Below are 18,897 nucleotides of genomic sequence, written 5' to 3' on the forward strand. Positions count from 1 at the left end.
ATTTGTCATCTGTATATAGGAGGGCTACTGATTTTTTTTTTTTAGTTAATCTTGTACCCTGCTACATTACTGAAGGTGTTTATCAGTTGTGGGAGTTCTCTGGTAGAATTTTTGGGACATGACTCATTTTTATCATGGGACTGATGTATAGAAATATTTTCCATGCTTCTCATAGGGACCTCTAAAGGAGAAAATACTCCTATTGGGGTTTTTGGATCAAGGATGTAAACCATGTTAAGTCCACATATATTTTGTCAAATTAGCTTCCAATAGAGTTTACCAAATTGCCTTCCCTTCAGCATCACATGAGTTTACATTTTTAAGTCTTTCATCTCAAGAGTAAAAAAAGGCTTTTAAATATTTCCATTATTTCAATTATGAGTAAGCTTGGTAATCATTTTGAGTGTTTTTCTAGACATGGTCTGTGTATACCCTTTTCTTTGACATTTGGTGATTTTTCTTATCATCATGCATAGCTATGCATGAAGCCACTGTTTTAAGTTTTATCTGACAAACAAATTTTGGGCTTATTATTTCCTTTTTAACTTTTAATGATTTGTTGACATATGGGTTAATTATTATGTATATGTACTTATGTAGCTTGAGAGCAGAATATGCTATATTAATACTGCTTACATACATATAGCTGACTCAAACTACATTTTTTTCCTTTTATATTTATTTACAGACTATATGCAGATTAAGGTTTCCCCTCCCTCTGTTCTTCCCAGCTACTTCCCAACTCCCCTCCCATCTGGCCCCATCCCCTTTCTACCTCTCAGTGAAAGACAAGCAGGCTTCTAAGGGATACTAATAATGAAACATAAGGTAATCTGATAAAATAAAAACTAACATGCTGTGGGATTATCCTCCTGTATGCTGTGAATATGTATTCCTCTCACTGATTAATAAAGAAGCTGCTTTGGCCAATATGTAGCAAGGCAAAATAAAGTTAGGTGGGGAAGCCAAAACTGAATACAGGGAGAAAGAAGGGAAGAGTCAGGGGAGACGTAAGCCAACTGTCTAAGAAGCAAGATGCCAGCAGACCAGTAAAAGCCACAGCCACCTTGCTTCCATAGCTGAGGTAGCCTGCAGTCACCAGAAGTCTGATGGAAGTTTAGGGAGCTAGCAGTGTTTTATGGGCAAGCACAAGGCTCTGACTGTACAGAGGACTTCTGGGGTCTGGCAGGCTTTCTCTTCCCAGTCTGCCGTAGTTGCTTAGGCCTTAGAGATCAATAGTAATGATCCAAGAAGGCACAGTAAAAATTAGAGCCTGTGTACCAGAGGCATGGAAGAAACTTGTAGGAGCCATGCAGGAGCTAAGCATCCTACCTAGTTGAGCAATTAACATGTGCCCTGATGAAAAAGATATGGCTAGGTAAAGCCTCCACCTGAACAGGACCCAGATCATAGCAAAGGAGCCAGAATTTCCATAAATGGGGCCAGGCGTGATGACTCACACCTGTAATTCCATCATTCCAATAATTGAGGCAGAAGGATCAAAAGCTAAATGTTAGCCTAGGCTAGCATGTAAGACCCTTACTTAATTTTTTTTATTTAAAAAGTAATTTCTACAATAGAGGACTAGATTATAGACATCTGTCCCACCCTTGCCATTGACTTCAACGCTGTTCTATCACTATTTTCTGAGCCACAGCACAGGCTATATCCTCAGGACTGTCAGAACTCCAACTGGTTTTGTGGTACTGTGAATTAATCATTGATAAACTACTTTGGCATCCTTAAAGATCAGGGACTATGTACCCAATCATTTAGGAACTTGGCTTTCTTGGTGCTGTTCATAAGTAACTGATCTGTTTATCAGTAATTTATCTTGAATGAAAATAGTTCCTTGATTCAATTTTTAACCTTGAAATTTTAGAACAAATTCTGGAAGCAAAAGTCCCTGGTGACACCTAAGTTGAGAAGAAGATCCCCAACTAGAGAAGGCCTTTCAGAGCATCACAGCCAAGCAATACCTTAATCCAGGAGACAACTATTAGAACATTGAGTAGGAGAACCCCCAAAAGCCACTGAGCATAGAGAGGACAATTCTAGAGCAGCTAGAGCCTTACCTTTAACTCTGATAGCTCTGTACCTCAGGACCTTGTAGTCCTGCTTGACTGAGGTGGACCTGGGATTAAACAAAGATGTTGGACCATGAACCCTTATCTCCAATCCTCAGGGAGAAAGGAGTGCTCAGACATGTAACTGGAAACACGCTGTGTACATAGAGACCAAGAGAAAGGCTGACTCTCTTCCCTGTAAACATGAAAGCCTGTCTTGAGGATGAAACTAAGTAGATATCACATAGTAGGCATTCGGTAGATGTGTGTTCCAACCACTCTTCTAAATCATACTGTGAGTAGGCTAAGTGTTAATGTAGACATTCAACTGTGCATTAATGGGAACACAGCTAGGAAGAGGAAACAGCTGTGTCAGGAACTGATCTCAACCTTCTGGCCTCAACCGTGATGAAATGGACTCACCGCTTCCCAAGACACTGAGTCTCAGCCTGGCTGCCCTCACCCTGCATACTGACATTTCACACAGTCTGAGTCACATCTCCTCTCTCCCCTGCCACCCTTTGACTGAGTCAGCCCCACTGCTCTCTGTCATGGTCTTGGCGCACCCACCCTGTTCTGCATCCCCTTATGGGAAGGCACAAGGCTAAGGCTGCCAGGAACAGAGAAAGTAGGTAAGAAGTGTTTGCTGACCTTGTCTGCTTACATCAAATGAGCCAACCCTAGTGAGCTGGAGGGATCTGTGATGCTGCCAAAGATCACATCAGAAAGATAATATTTGAAGAGTGAAAGGGTCTTCAAAGAATGCCAAGCCCTCGGAGTGAGCAAGCGCCTTGCATTCTTGAGGCATGACTTGTGCTGGGTGGGCCCGGGGATGCATTGTAGAGATAGAGAAAATAGGTAGCAGGATAGCATGGTTGCTGAACTCTCAGATTAACTTTCACTTTAACAGTGTATAAACTGTGGTTCAGAGAAGACAGGGTTCTTTGGAAATCACAGCCAAGAAAGAGTGGGACCTGAACTTGGGGGTTGTCTTTCATGCAGTATTTATTGAACACTTACTATGAGTTTGACAGGAAACCAAGTGTTCAGTACACAGTAATAAACACAGCAGATCCTTTCGTCTTCCCAGAGCTGACTTTCTAATGGGAAGGAGAGACAATTAAACAAACAATTCTTGAAGTTGACGGGAAATGCTGATGCGGTGGCAGGGGGATGGGGTGGGATGAAGAGGGTCATCAGGTCCAGCAAGTCTGGAAAGGAGTCCTGGATGAAATGACAATTTAACTGGTATCTGAGAGCTTAGGGATTTTTAACCAGGTATAAGGGAACTTAGTGGAAGAACATTCAAGGCAAGGGGAGTCCCTACACACCAGGCACAGTTCTAGATCCTTGCTCTGAAAGCCTACATAAGGTTTGGCTGATGCCAGACTTGAAAATCTTAGAGGTTGCTCTGGAGGGACCATCCCTCTGCCAAGAGGAAGTGACAAAAATCTCACCTGTATGCACAAAAATGAAAAGGACCCCAAAATGGGCAGAAAAGGGGACACACCCAAGGCCAAGGAGACAGTGGGGGGGACACAGGAAAAATGAGCCTGGAACAGTCAGTTTCTGGCATAAAATCTTCCCTTCCTAGAGAGGGTCAATCAGTGTTTATCAAAGCCAAATCTCAAGATTAACAGTGATTGGTGACATCCAAGAGGTGTAGAGTCTTGGAGTTTCTACCAGCTATACCTCAATTTTCAAGGCTGCTGACTGTTAACAGCCACTGATTTATCAGGATACTCAGAGCAGAGCACAGGACTCAGACTCTGCTGTGCTTACTGCCCCAATCTGCACCATGGCCAGCAAATCCACAGTGGCCCAGCAGTCCACAACCTGAAGAATCCAGGTGGGCCAAAAACTAGAAGGAACAGAGTCTTTCAATGGACAAATTTGCCCTGGTTATGGGTCAAACAGACAGCCAGAGTGATGTCTGCTAGAAGAGCAAGAATTCCTAACATCCCATCCTTGCCTACAGATACCAAATGCATTATCAAGGCAGTGCTAAAGTCCAGCACAGTGAGAGTGTCGCTTACAACTCACAGTTCCGCTTGCTTCCACAAGACTGAGGTGAGATCTGGAGCTACACGTCCACCTTCAGAGTGTTCACAACTGAGCCACAGCATCGCTGAACTGTCTACATGGCCCAGGAGACCTTTGAGAGACTCCTAGGAGATGAACAGAAGACAGAGTTCACCACTCCTGTGCATTCCCGAGTGTCAGAGCTTTCATACTATCGACTGCGCTTGATAGGAAATCTTGGGTTCAACCATGATAGTGATGGAACGCTGAACCTCAGACTTCTAATAAACCTCTTCTAGATTAATCTATTGGCATTGCATTGTTTTTGAGGTTTAGTATCTGCCTTGTGATGCTGAAATAATTTCATTTTAAATAAAGATCCATGTTTTACTGAAAACTTTTTGACCTCCCCTTTTATCACTGAAGTTTTTATTTTACTGAGAGTTATTATATTCAGATACTACCTTGAATGTGTCCTGCAATGTAAATCCCCAGTGTTATAGATGAAGCCCAGTGAAGTTCTCTCTAGGCCTAAAGGTCAAATCCTCTCCATCAAGCAGTGTAGGACAAGAAAATGAGTGGATAGGCTGCCACCTGTGACACAGGGTGTGGTCAGCTTAGATGACATGAGGCACCAATGAGGAACAGAAATGCATCCACATAGGAAGGGTTGGGAGGTCCCTGACATTCTGTGGAAATGGTGACACAGACCACAAAGGCACAAACAGGACCTGACCTCCAAGAGCCACCAGACTCAAAACAGAAAGACTAGATACCCAATATCTGCTCCCTAGTTGCAGCTAAGCATGCCCATGTGGGAATGGCATGCAGACCCCTCTCCTGCAGTCCTGCAGAGACAGTTCATGCCCATGACAGGCGGGCTGACTCCCCAACTCTGAGTTTCCCTCATTATCGCCAGCCTGAGACTCCCCTGGAGTCCTGAGTGGCCCTTGTCCTGTGGGCCAAGTTTCTTCTACCTGTTCCTGTCCATGTCACATCAACACGTCAGCTAACTATATAGAAGCAGGTGTATGGACCTGCGGCCTCAGCCACCTCCTCTGTGTCAGGTGACAGCTGAGGTTCCAGCAGTCAGCATCTCATGCCAGCTGCCCTTCTTGTGCTTACATATGTGCATCTTCTACAGATGTGAGTGAACTGAGTGAGTGTACCCTTCTGTCTGGGGACCAGGAGAAGAGAAGGAATAGCTGGCCCTGGCAGCTATTCAGGACCCGTCCTGTTGTAGAAGATGACTGTGACATTGCACCAGTCAGGGTCTGCCCAAGCACTAACAGGCCAGGGCCCCATGTGAGAACCAACTGTGCTCTGAATAGAGCTGCCTCTGTCTCTTCTGTATCGCTTGTGGTGTTTTCCCTTCTGCTGGACACATGGGAACAGGGCAAGCATCTGCAACAGTTGAGGCTGGCCCAGTTGCCTTCTTCCCAGCAAGTGAAGTTCCCCACCCAGAGTCCACAGCCCAGTGCTTTCCTACCTCGAATCACCAGCAGCTACAGCACCACTCTGCTAACCTTGACTGAGTTATCATGTGTGTAAGCACAGGTTAATACATGTGACATGCATGTAAAAGATATATGTAAAAATATGAGTGTAAGCATATCTAAGTATTCGTGAGCACATATAACATACATGGAGGCACAAATGATTTCATGAAACATGCATAGGAGCACATATAGGTACATATGATAGGCATTTCAGTGCTCTGTAGGCTAGGCTGGCCTTGACTTTGACACAGTCTTCCTGCCTCTGGGTTACAGGTGTTTGTAATAGAATTTGCGATGGAGCCAGTCTGCTGCTCCAGGTTTCTCCTCTGCTGGTTCTCGCTGCCTACGAAGCACATTGCTGAAAGGGCTTCTGAACCTAGGCAGTGCAGCAAAGCATACCCTGATTCATCTAGTACTTCCTCAGGTATACGTGCTGGTGTATGGGTAGGGGATGCTCCAAAAGTTTACCATCCTGGCCTGGTAGAATTCCAAACAGCCATTGTCTGTTGTACCCCAGCACAACCACCACCAGTATGGAGGAAACTCCCCAAGCTGCCTGCCCACCATGGTCTACTAGTAGAGCCTGCAAAGCTCACACTGGCTCTTATTGCCACATCAATTGCAATTGTAAGCCATAAACTCTAGAAGGGCCTGAACCACTGACTGCTTACTTATTTCTGCATCCTTAGTTTCCAATTCTAGGCCTACATTAAGGGGATACCTAGAAGCGTGTGTGCAATAGAATGGAATATTCACCCAAATCATCAACCAAAATTGGCTTTTCTGAAACCTGTACTTTTTAGACCACATAAGAAAGCCCTTCCACATGTCAACCATTGTCAGCAGAGGGAGGAAAGAAGGGGCAGAATTAAATATATATTGAGCACTTACTAAGTGTCAGGCTTATGGCTTCCAAATGCTGTTTTATTTAATCCTCCAAGCAGCTCCATGAAGTCCTTATTGTTTCCCCTTTTATGGATGCAGAAATAAATCCCAACCAGCCCCTGGTTGGGATTCATGCTCTGACTTTCATTAACTGTGTGCCTTTGGGGTCGCTCCATTTCTGTCCTTCAGTTATTTTGGTTTGTCCCTCTGCCTCCCAGGGATTTGAGGACAGCAGCTGCATCTCATGAATCCTTATTTCCTCATCTCAAAGAGAACACATCTCCAGTTATAAGCAATTCAAATATCTCCAAGGTCCCAGTCTGTCATGGTTCAGATTTGAAATGTTCCCTACAAGCCATGCTTTGGGCTCTTAGTTCCTGGACACTGGTACTGCTTTAGAGGCTGTAGACATTTCAAGAGATGCGGCCTGCCTGGCAGAAGTCAGCGTAGACTTTGAAGGTTACAGCCTGTCCCTGGTGCTGGTAATTCTCAGCCTCGGTTGACCATGAGTGATATGACGTGTGTTTGTCATGTGCTCCCACCATCACGAACTCATCCATGCCTCCCTCACCATGATGGTAACTCTCTGAAACTGTGAGCCCAAATCTTTCCTCCTAGAAACTGTTCCTGTCCCACATTTGTCACCGCAACAATAATTAACCACAGCACAAGACCAGAGTCTAGGCAGCTCCTTCAGAATCCAAAAGACCCTAGGCCAGGTTAAACCTCAGGCTCCTAATTACAGGAGAAAATTGAGCTCCACCCGAAGCATTACTAGAAACTTCTGAGACTCAAAGGGCAGCTTCCACACCACTGGTGGCCTCCTCTGGTCTTCTCACACATGCATGGTTGACCCTGCATTCCCAAGGCATAAATGATATTAAAATACACCATTTAAACAGCTCTAACCAAGTTCTGAGGCTACTACAAGGGTACTACCACATAGAAAGCCAAAATAAAGCTCAAAAGTGGACAGCAGGTAGTACTAATCTAAGAGAGAGAACAGCACCTCTAGGCCTCCATCTTCAGCCCCATCAGGAGATCACTTTGCACAGCTCTATGTGGCCTTCATGTCAGGCATCTGCCCCTCACCTCTTCTCCCCCAAACATTTAAAGATCTTAATTCTCTGAGCTCCCCCAAGGAAGCCCAGGATCTTGTATTCCATTAATTAAAGTAACAATGGCTGCTATAGGAGAAAAACTATGAAATCTCAGAAGTTTTTTTGGAAAGTTTTACTTACAAAACGTCTAGTCATCAGGAGAGTGGGTACCTATGGAACAATACCCCACATGGGCACTCATGGACCCAAGGCTCATGGTAGATCTGCCCTCACCTTGGGTCTCCCAATTTATCTTTGGTATTATGATCGTCTCTGTCCAAACTTTCTCCCTCGGACTTGTATGTTTCAACACTTGTTCCCCAGGAGATGCGCTGTTTTTGATAGCTTATGGCCTCTGGGAGAAATGAGTTGTTGGGGGGCTGCTATTGAGGAGCACAGTCCTCCTTCCAGTCCAATGCCTTTCTGCCACCTGCCTGTCTCTGACCTGTGACCAGCTGTCTCATACTCTCACCATCATCAACAAGAGCTGGACCCACCTCCGTGCCTTGCCCACCATGAAGAACTACACCCTCTAAAGGAGCCAAAACAAGTCCCTCCTCTCTAAGGTTGCTTCTGTCAGGTTGTTCAGTCATAGTGATGTAGAAGTAATGAACCCAAGTGCCAGCATCCAGCAGACAAGGAAAGTGAGGGGTGTCATAGGTGGATTTCTTTGGGCCATCCCTGCAAGTCCATAAGTAGCACTAGAAGTTCCTGCCTACAGAGCATGCTGGAACACATGGCTGAGCCTCGCTTCATACAAGCCATGAAACAACAATAATTCATGCCCCAGGGTAAGGGGAAGCAGATTGGTGAGGAACTACCCCCCCCCCTCTGCCATAGGCAGCTCATGACTCACTGGTACCCTGGGACATAGCACCTTTTAGCTGATTGTGCACAATAGTTTAGCATCAGCTCTTTGCCTCAGCCTCTCCTTCTGAAACAGCTTCTGGCCATGAACTTCTGAAGCCAAGACTCCATTTCAATATTTTTCTTAAATGATAAAGAAGTCTCCCTCAAAATTAAAAACAAAAATCACTTCTACTGATAACTGTAGAATTTACAGTGTTTCTCTGTGAGAAAAGGAGATGTGTCTGTGTTTTTGTTCTCCTGCATAGAAGAAATACTTAAATAAACCATTAATAATCTTGTAACTTCCTTCATAGTAACATATTCCTTACTTCTATGTTTAGATGCTCTCACATTTATGGGACCTGCACAATCAGCCCTAGTGGCCTGTCTTCCTGGAAGCTGAGGATCATAGAGGTTTTGTTAAATAGCAGAGCCAGATTTCTAACCATGACATAACCCATAGCCAAGACCCTTGTCAATACCGGCCTGCCTCCCCAAAGCCATGCCATCTTTCCTGACCTCTTGCCCCTGTGCTGTGCAACAACCTGTGTCCAGAATGTAAAGTGACAATCCACGGTGTGCCTTATCTTCCTCATCATCTGTCAGTTCCCACATGTGTCAGGGGCCATGTGCAAGTCATCTTTGCTACCATAGCACCAGAGCCATAATCCCTGGTTAATTCTCCATCATCCAAAGAAGCAAATATTTGCTGGGTCACGAAATCAGAAGAGGCCTGTGGGACTTCTGTTCCAGACCAAGTCTCAGAGCCCCTTCCCACTTTACACAGTGACCAGAGCACAGACTTTGGGACCTAAGTCCCACGTCTCCTCCATCAATATGCACCTTGGGACAACTTGCTGAGCACCTTTTGTATGAAGGGAGTTTGAGTTCTATGATAACTAGCCAAATTGATTTTATTCAGATCATTGTCCTTGTTATGGCTGGCTTCTCCAAAGTATACATCACAGGAACAAGCAAAACCTCTAAGACCTGGGAATGACCAGGATGTGGAATTTTATGTGGCTTCTTATGACCATCAGAGAGCCCAGTGGGGTAAACACTTTTCGGGGGAATTCTTGACCCTTCTAAAAATCCCATTAAAGCTAAGCACACATCTGTTAGCACACGCTGAGCATGTGGTCTCAGCTTGCACCAGAATGGAGTAGTGCAAGGAGGAATATTATACCCAGTAACTCATATGGAACTGTTTATCCCCAATCACTTCAGGCCTCTCCTTGAACTTTTCCACAGTCTTTAGTTTCAAAGGCCATTTTGGACCAACTGGATTTCCTTGCAAACTAGGCTCCGCCCCCTATTTTTTTTGAAAAAGGGGGAGACCGTTTTAGGAAAATATCCTCCGGGCATAGAGACTATGAGTTTTCAAACCTGCTTTTACCCTCTCTTCTCTTTTTCTTTTAAATAAAAAATTGCCTAGAAAACCAAGATTCATTAACAATGATAAGGGGAAGAATACCACTGAGTTGAAAGCAACTTGAGGAGGCTTATGAGTTAACAGGGAGTATGTGGAAGTCTTTCAGGGAACTCTGGGCTTCAGAGAAAATAGGCACTGAGAAGCTACTAAGCAGCCATATATGCACTTCCAACTCCTACTTTGGAGGGGAAGAGACTGAGACCCAGATGAGAGAAATCAATTATCCAAAGCAACACAGGAATTCAGCTGAAGAACTGAGACTTAAGCTTGGGCAACAAAAGCTCCCAGCTGACTTAGACCAGACTTCTCAAAAGCAGAGCCAGAGGTAGACAAGAGGTGGGAGCCCAGGCTGTGAGAGTAGAGAGCTTGGTGTATGAGGAGAAAGTGGCAGGGCATGGTGATGAGGCACATCTTCACCTGCTCGGACTCAGCCCCGCCAGCAACAGGTTGTAACCCAGAGCCCAGGGCTTCTCAAGAACTCCAAGAGAAAATTGGGTCTCCACTTTGGTGACCCAGAAACTGTGTCATCTCTAACCAAAGATGGGGAAACTGGTCGATAGTCCAGTTTCCTCTTCACACCTAGCTGAAACAGATCCATGCATACATTTTACATTAATTGCCCTGCCTTCCAATTTGCCTGGGTCTTCCCAGTTTCCCATCGCACCAAACCCCTCAGTCCTAGGAAAACTGACAGAGTTAGGTGGTCTACCCCCAAGACCCCAGCATGACTTGCTGGGTAGCACACATGAAAATACATACCATGGAGGCTTCCTTCTCTTTCCCATGCCATCCTCTGAGGGCATCTCCTGGATACATGGCCCTATTAAATGACTTACACTTCCGCCTTGCTCTCAGAGTCTACTTAAGAGGAATCCAAGTGCCTGGTGCAAAGTCTGTTTCAGGCAATTATTGTGAACGTTACATCAACATCTGCTCCCTCATTCTTCCTGTTACTCTAGAAAGTTGATATATAACCCCCCCCCCCCCCCGTATCCAAGACACCTCTGTCAGAGAATACTGCCACGGTTTGGATTGGGTTTGAGCACATTCCATAGAGTCTATATATCAGAAACTTGGTTCTCGGTGTGACAATGTGGGGAGGCAAAGAGCCTTTAAGAGGTGAGACCTGAAAGGAGTGATTGGGTCATTGGGACACTACCCTTGGGAGAGAGTGAGGTAGTCCCCATGGGGCCCCAGTTCATCTTTGTAAGCATGTTTTTATAAAAGAGCAACTCGGGCCCCTCTTCCACTTTGGGGCTCCCCACCCTGCCCCACTGTATGACTCTCCCCTCACACACCCTGCTCTGACACCATCTGCAATGAGTCCCTTCACTGGAAGCCAAACAGCCTCCCTGATCTTAGACTTTCAGTCCAAGCTAAATAAACCTCTTAACTTTATATATTACCTAGCCTCGGGCATTTTTTATAGCAACAGAAAACAGGCTAAGATAGTGGTAACTAAGCTACCGAGGCAGGCCTAACTGGTCCAAGAGTATGTGTATAAAAGAGTTTTCATGGCTGCTTTAACTAGGAACCGCTCCAAATAAATTAGCTGCGAATGACTAACCTATTCATAGAATGAATTCATCATAGTTCATTTAAATTCTGGTTTGGGTGTTTTTAAGACAGGTCTCCACTGCAGCTCAGCCCATTCTGGAACTCACATTATAACTCAGGCTAGTTTCCAACCCATGGAAATCCTCCTGTTTCTTGCTCCCAGGTGCTGGGATTTTAGGTATGAGCTACCACATCTGGGTCCCATTCGTTCAAATGATATTTGTTGTTAGGCTGAAGTGATAGTCAGAAAAATTCTTGCCTTGCAAGCACGAGGACCTGAGTTTGATCCCCAAGACCTGTGTAAAAAAAAAAGTCAGACACAGCTCTTATAATCCCAGCATTGAGGAGGTAAAGACCCAGCCTTGCCTATTAGGTAACCTCCAAGCTAGTGAGAGACTCTGTCCCCAAAAACAAGATGGATAACTCCTGTGCTGGCTAGTTTTATGGCAGCTTGACACAAGCTCATCAGAGGGAGCTTCTGTTGAGAAAATGTCTCCATAAGATTGAACCTATAGGTCATTTTCCTCTTATGTGATTGATGGGAAAGGGGACATCCCTAGGCTGGTGGTCCTGAATCCTATAAGAAAGCAGGCTGAGCAAGTCATGAGGAGCATGCCAGCAAGGAGCACCCCTCCACGGCTTCTGCTTCAGCTCCTGCCTCCAGGTCCCTGCCCTGTGTGAGTTCCTGCCCTCACTGTTTTTGATGATGAATTGTTATATGGAACTGTACAAAAAAAAATAAATAAACCCTTTTCTTCCCAAGTTACTTTTGTTCCATCATAGCAATAGTAACTCTAAGAAAGTTCCTAAGGAACAGTTGAGGCTGTTCTTCAGTGCATGAGCACACACGCACACACACTTTGTTAAAAATGCTGAGTCCAGGGTTCTCCCACAGACTCCCCTTACTAAACACTGACAGAAAGAGGCTGTTACTCTGTGTTCAGTGGTTTCTCCAAGTGACTTGGGCACATTCCACTCAAGAACTGATGTGTTATACCACTGATGGAAGGGCTATACCAAGCTCCATCCTCTCTTCCTCAATGAAGCCGGTGTAATTCCTGAGGTTTGAGCAGATGAAATCCTCCCTTGCACCTCTTAGCACTTTGCCAGTCTTCTCTAGTCTTAGTCTCTGTGCCCCATTGTCCTTGGGTGCAGAGAAAGGTCAAGACACAAGACCCTGGGCCCAGGTTGCCATGCCCTGATCTCTTTGATGTTGAGAAAAGTTTGTCCCAAGAACCAAAGGTAGAAATCAATTTTCCCTGGTGACAGATGCTGGTGGTGCCTGCACCACATTGCCAGTCATCCATCCCACCTCTATGCTCAGTTGAACAGCTCCAGCTTTCCTGATGAACCTTGGGGCTCTGACGGTGGGATCCCCTCCAACATTTCCTGTGTGCATACCATTTCCTCTACCACCCTGCCATTCTTTGGTAGCAAGGTGAAGATCTGCTGGACGGTTGATCCCCAGCAATCAATACAAATCCCGGCTCATAAAATGTATTCCAATAGTATTTTCTGTATGCTCATTTTCTCTGCTGTTGTCTTTATTTTATTTTCTTCCCAGCACCAGCTGTTATTGGAAATTATAAATGCATGCATACACACACACCTACCCACATGTACACATGAAATATAGTATACACATGAAATATAAATAGCTTATTAATATTAAGAGCTGATCTAAAATCCTTATGTTCAAATCCTAACCCCCAGGATCCCTAACTGCACCTACATTTGAAGATAAGTTTTTGCTTTTTGTTTGTTCTTTTCTATTTATTGGATGGCTGACCTGTTAGTGCTAGTGCATGAATATAGGTCTTTAGACATGCTAAGTAAGCTCTACCTCCAGCCCCAAGGGATAGGATTTAGAAAGAGATAATCATATAAACAAGACTGGTGTCCTTGTAAGAAGAAAAACTGTAAAGGAAGACACAAAGGGAAGGCACCCACAAGACAATGAGACAGCCTAGAAACCTCAGCCCAGAAGCCTCCAGTTCTGCTAACACGTTGCTCTCTTGCCTCTAGCTTCTAGAATTCTGAGATAGTAAATTTCTCTCACCCAAGTCTCTCAGTCTATAACAGGGATCCTAGCAAATACATGTGGTGAGAAGGCAACTTATCTACCTTGACCATTCTTCTATCCCTGGCACCTGAGGCAGTCTTTACTTGAGACTGAAATCCATGGTGATCAATACTATAATTACCAAATATCACCTTAAAATGCAAATAGAGTGTAGCTTTTCCTGAATGCACATGTGGTCTCATGTTGTTCTTTAACATAAAACACCCTTGTTATATCCTTCCATGTCCCATGTAGCCAAAGAAATGGTATTTTTCCTTTAAGGCTCGGTTAAGACTCATTCTCTATAGTGTCTCTTCAGTCCCTCTGGGCAGAACTGACTGCTGTCCTCTCTGATGCTGGCAGCTTTACAGTCACTCTTCTTCATCTCTCTCCTTTCCAGGTTCACAGTTTGACTCCAGAAACCTTATTCTTCTCTGAGGCTCAAGGCCTGACCTGCAGGATATGACCAGTCATTAAAAGACTATGTAGCTAGTCCCCATCTGCAGGCCACTTACTCTCTGACAGAGTGCAGATCCACAAATACGAGTTACAGATGGGCAATCACCAATATTCGTAGGACTGAATTAATTTACCAAATTTTGTCTTCATATTCTGTCCTCCTAAAAATGAGCCCCAATTTTCAAGGTCACATTAAAACCCTACTCTTCTAGAATGTCTTAATGGAGTCTTCCAAGGCAAGATTGCAGCATTTTAGAGTCTTCCCATGGCAAGGTACATTCAGAGACCCAGATATGTGACCTGTTAAAACTCCCCTGGGCTGATCCTGGATCACTAAGACTCTGAAGGCAGCAACCACCAAACCCTTTTACAGAAAGACCCAACCAGGGTGGACAAGGACTGGGCCCCCAGGGTCTGTGGTGAGCAATCCTGGGTATCCACAGTCCACATTTTGCTTTAAGGAACAAAAATCTGCAAGTAAAAAACCCTGACTGGAACCATCTGCCCTCCCCCAAAGCTTGAAAGAAGCTGCATGTGGACTCCCTAAGCCTCTGTACTCCCCTCTGCCACGAAGGAATTTCATTTGGAGGCAAAATCAGGGGCTGTAGGGGAGGGGCAGCTGAGAGGTGAGCCAGACACATCTGGACAGCTTTGCTTTGTAAATTCAGAAGACTGCAGGGAATCACTTTCTCCTCCTGACAAAGGAAATGGCCCATGGTCAAAAACTGATGACTTGCAAACCTCACACAGGCAGCGAGGTAATTGTGCTGGAGGTCCATGGAGCTTGGGAAAAATAAAGAGCAAATCAGTTAACAGGGCTGTGACAGCTGCTGGCAGGACCAGAATCCCCAGCATCAGCTGACAAAGACAGCTCTTCTGAGGCATCCCTATGGTTCAGGGTCCCTAAGGCTCCTTGACCTCTTCAGCTACTCAGTTATTTGGTGCTAATATCTCGTGTGTGTGTGTGTGTGTGTGTGTGTGTGTGTGTGTGTGTGTGTGTGTGTGTGTATGTGTTCATGTGGGTATGTGCATGGGTGCATTATGTGAGCTATGTGCATGGGTATATTACATGAACATAAACATGTTTCCACATGTCTGGGAAAATTGAAGGTAATATTAAGCATCTCCTTCAACTGCTCTCCACCTAATATTTTTGAGGCCAGATCTCTTAAGGAAGCCAGAGCTCCATAGGTGCCTAGATTGACTGGCCAGTGAGCCCTTAGGGTCTGTTTGACTCTGTCCACACATTAATAGTATCCCAGGCACACTCAGCTCCTATATGGGTTCTGAGAATCACAACTCAGGTTCTTACACTTGTGCAGCATATACCCTACCCAAGGAGCCACCTCTACAGCCCCACTATCGACCTTGAGAGGAGTGGTGACAACAATTTCTCTTGTCCTTACTGTGACCAGCCTCCGGTCTAGAGTCACCTCAACTAGGGCTTCAGTGTTCATGCTCTTAGAGCCTGGGCATGCTGAGGGTCCTGCTAAAAGTCTTACTCTTGCTATTTGATCACCCTTAATCTCTTGTCAAATTCCTAATCCTCTTTCCCTCATCCCTGGCCTCTGACCAACCTGGCCTGCCTTCAGCAAGAATCCTGACAGGCTAGCCGCCATTGTCTTCTCCCCCCACTCCTGGTCCCTGCATTCTCAGTTCCCTTCATTATATTCTACCCTCTGACCTCCTTTCTCCTCTTCTAATATTTCCTAAATAACATATGCTTTTACCGTTTTAGTTCCTGTCCATCACTTAGGCATCATATTGAAAGATGAGCTTAAATTTTTCAATTTCTCTCTCCGATATCTTTATGTTTTATTATACAAGTCTTTCTCTTGTGTGGTCAGAGTCATCCCAAGACATTTTGAAAGGTACAGTTTCCCTGATTTCTCACTCAGTATGGTCTGTCATTTGTATATAGAAAAGACACTAATTTTCATTTTTTTGTGTTGAATTTGTACCCGGAGATCAGTACCTCACTTGGCCCACATCAGAGAAGCTGCTTCCTGCAGTAGATGGGATGTCCTACATCTGGACAGTGGGCAGAGAGTAAGAGACTTCAGAATAAATGCATGCCTTCACCAAACCCCTCCCTCAATGTTCAGAAAGCCATGTGAAAAAAGAGACAGAAATATTGTAAGAGTCAGAGGCAATGGGTGTCTTCAAGTAAAAATGTCTTCCAGACATGATAGGACTGACGGTCATATGCACTCACAGAGACTATGGCGGCATGCACAGGGTCTGCACAGGTTCAGGTCACCTGAGGTCCCAGTGCTGAGAGCAGGAAGCAGACTTATGGCCCCACTCTTAACCAAGAAGCTATTTGCAATTGATAGAAACTGGCAAAGAGAAAATCCGTTTTCTCCAATGGAGTATCACCTGATATAACCACACACCAGGGCAGGCGCCCTGCTCAAAAGTAGTTGGCCACACAAAACAAACTCCATGGTTTTGATTTTTGTTGTTTGTTTGTTTCTTTGTTTGTTTTTTTTTTTTACTTCATGAGGTTTTTGTTTGTTTGTTTTAATTTTTGTTTCTAGTTTTTGTTTTGTTTGTGTACATGTTTAAGAGAGAGAGGGAGGATCTGGGAGAAGTTGAGGAAGGAGGAAAACATGATCAAAATTTATTTTATTAAAAAAATTTAAACATATGCTTAGGTACCTGGGAACTTTCAAATAATTAATTGGAGATTCAATAATCTGTGAGTTGAGAACTGTGGTGATGTATTATTTATGATTTATTAAAGCTTGCCTGAGGATTCAGAAAGCAAAGCAGCTGGCCACGATCTTCTTATCTATACCCCAAGCTGAAAGGGCTGACCCACAAGCTCTCCTCAAGCCTCAGACTGCTGCCTCTCCTCAGCACAGATGGAGAATCCTAAAATGTCAATGTCTTCCTATCCTCAATGTGACTGGAGAATGAATGCCTCCCACTGAATACTGAAGATTCTGCTTCTATCTTTTATAGCCCTTCAGTTCTGGGATTAAAGTGTGTGATCTGTTACTTTTTTAGACTGATACAATTTCATGTATCCCTGGGTGGCCTTGAACTCAGAGATCCATCTACCTCTTAATCCTGAATCCTAGGATTAATTGTGTACCACCATTTCCTAGCTTCTGGCTGCTGGGATTAAAGGTGTGTGCCTGGCTTCTATGGCTTGTGACTAACTTTGCTTTCTGAATTCTCAGGCAAGGCTTTAATAAATCATAAGTAATATATACCACTACAGGGAAGCTGTTTCTTTTTACTGTTTCCATAGGGCTGGACTTTGGTTTGCTTAATGTGGGAACCTGTAACGAGTACGGGTTTTTTCGCCCTCCGCTGCTGGTCTTGTCCCGCCGCCACTGACATCTCCCATCAGGAACCCATGACACTAGGAATGTCTCAGCATAATGAATGCCCAGAAGTGCTTTTTCAAGTATATGAAACAAAGCCTGGAGTAAAGGGCACAAGACTGGAGCCTAAGGACTGCCCTTCTTCCTAAAGTTCAGAGCTTCTAGCTAGGCATGGTGGTGAGCACCTGAAATTTTAGCAGTCCGGAAGGGAGCTGAGACAGTAGGATTATTATGAATTCAAAGCTTGTTTGGGTTACATAGTAAGACCCTGCCAAAGAAAATGGGGGAAGAGGAGAAGAGGAATGTCAGGAATCAGGGAAGAGGGAGGTGATGGAGGAAGAGGAAGAAAGAAATAACTCCTAACAGGGAGCACAAAGGTACAGTAGAGTGACCATTTGTGGCATACCGAGGAAAGAAAACAGCTAGGTATCTGGGTAGTATCTAAGCTTAGGAAATGCAGCAGAGAGCAACAGATTAGGCTTATAGAGGCCGAGGCCAGGTCCTGGAATACATAGCATCCATGAGATCACATGTCAGCACTCTGCAGTCTTCTGTGTGTGTATTACAAATGAGAACTAGCACAGACATAGACTGCAAGGAAATCCAGGAGGATGTCATCTCATAAAATTCATTGGAAAGTTCATGGTTTTGGTTTAGAAAAAAATCATGATCAAGTTGTATCCACTTCATAAAGTAACCTTGGCTTTAACATAAAAAAAATATTTGTTATTTTTCACAAGTTCTCAAGTAGAATCAGTGCCCAGCAGCTGGCCATATGTCCTTCACCACGTGTCCCCACAGCCAGAGTAAGATGGAAACCCTAGCCTAGGAAGCTGAGCTTACTGGTAATAAGAATATGTGAAAGCATAAAGACCTTGATCTTGGCTCTGCCCTGCTCAGTTCCTGACACCTTCTTCTAATAAGCAAGAAGATAACTTGATTCTCTTTTCTCCCAAGGGACGTAGATTCACAGTGGTGACTTTGTATAACTGTGAGATTATGGTATAGTGAGTAACTGTCATGGTAACCAAATTGCTGCCTTTGTATTCCATTCTATATGCCATATTAAGGACTGGCCATTAAAACTGATAACTGAGTGTCACCAGGAAGACTAGCCTTAAAGGGGAAAGTTCAAAAGATCCAAATTATGCAATGTATTTTCTCCTCTTTTGTTACCCTCAGGCCATCCCATTCTATCTTTAATTCCACTCGTTACTGAGACAATGATTCTATAAGGTTTAGCTTTCTCTATTAACTTCCCTGCACTACCTATCTTTGACTTTCTGAACTGGGACCTCTCTGATATTCTGATATGACCTTCAGGAGGCCATATAGTAAAGATCAGACAAATCTAGAAATAAGAGAGAACAGTATTCCATGACAAATCTCCCTTTTCCATCATTTGGGTGAGTAGTTCTGGAGCTTTCAGACTGTCTCTATATTAGTCTACTTTCTGTTGCTATAATAGAATACCTAAGGCTGCCTGTGCATTACTCCACTTTATGATGCTATTATAGAATACCTCTAGGCTGAGTATTTTATAAAGATGCCTTTTAGTTCACAATTTTGACAGCTGGAGAATCCAGACAGCATGGTTCCAACCCTGTGGCTTCATTACAACATGACAAAGA

This window comes from Phodopus roborovskii, unplaced genomic scaffold (genome assembly GCF_943737965.1).
Source record: "Phodopus roborovskii unplaced genomic scaffold, PHOROB, whole genome shotgun sequence".
Classification (NCBI taxonomy): Eukaryota; Metazoa; Chordata; class Mammalia; order Rodentia; family Cricetidae; genus Phodopus; species Phodopus roborovskii.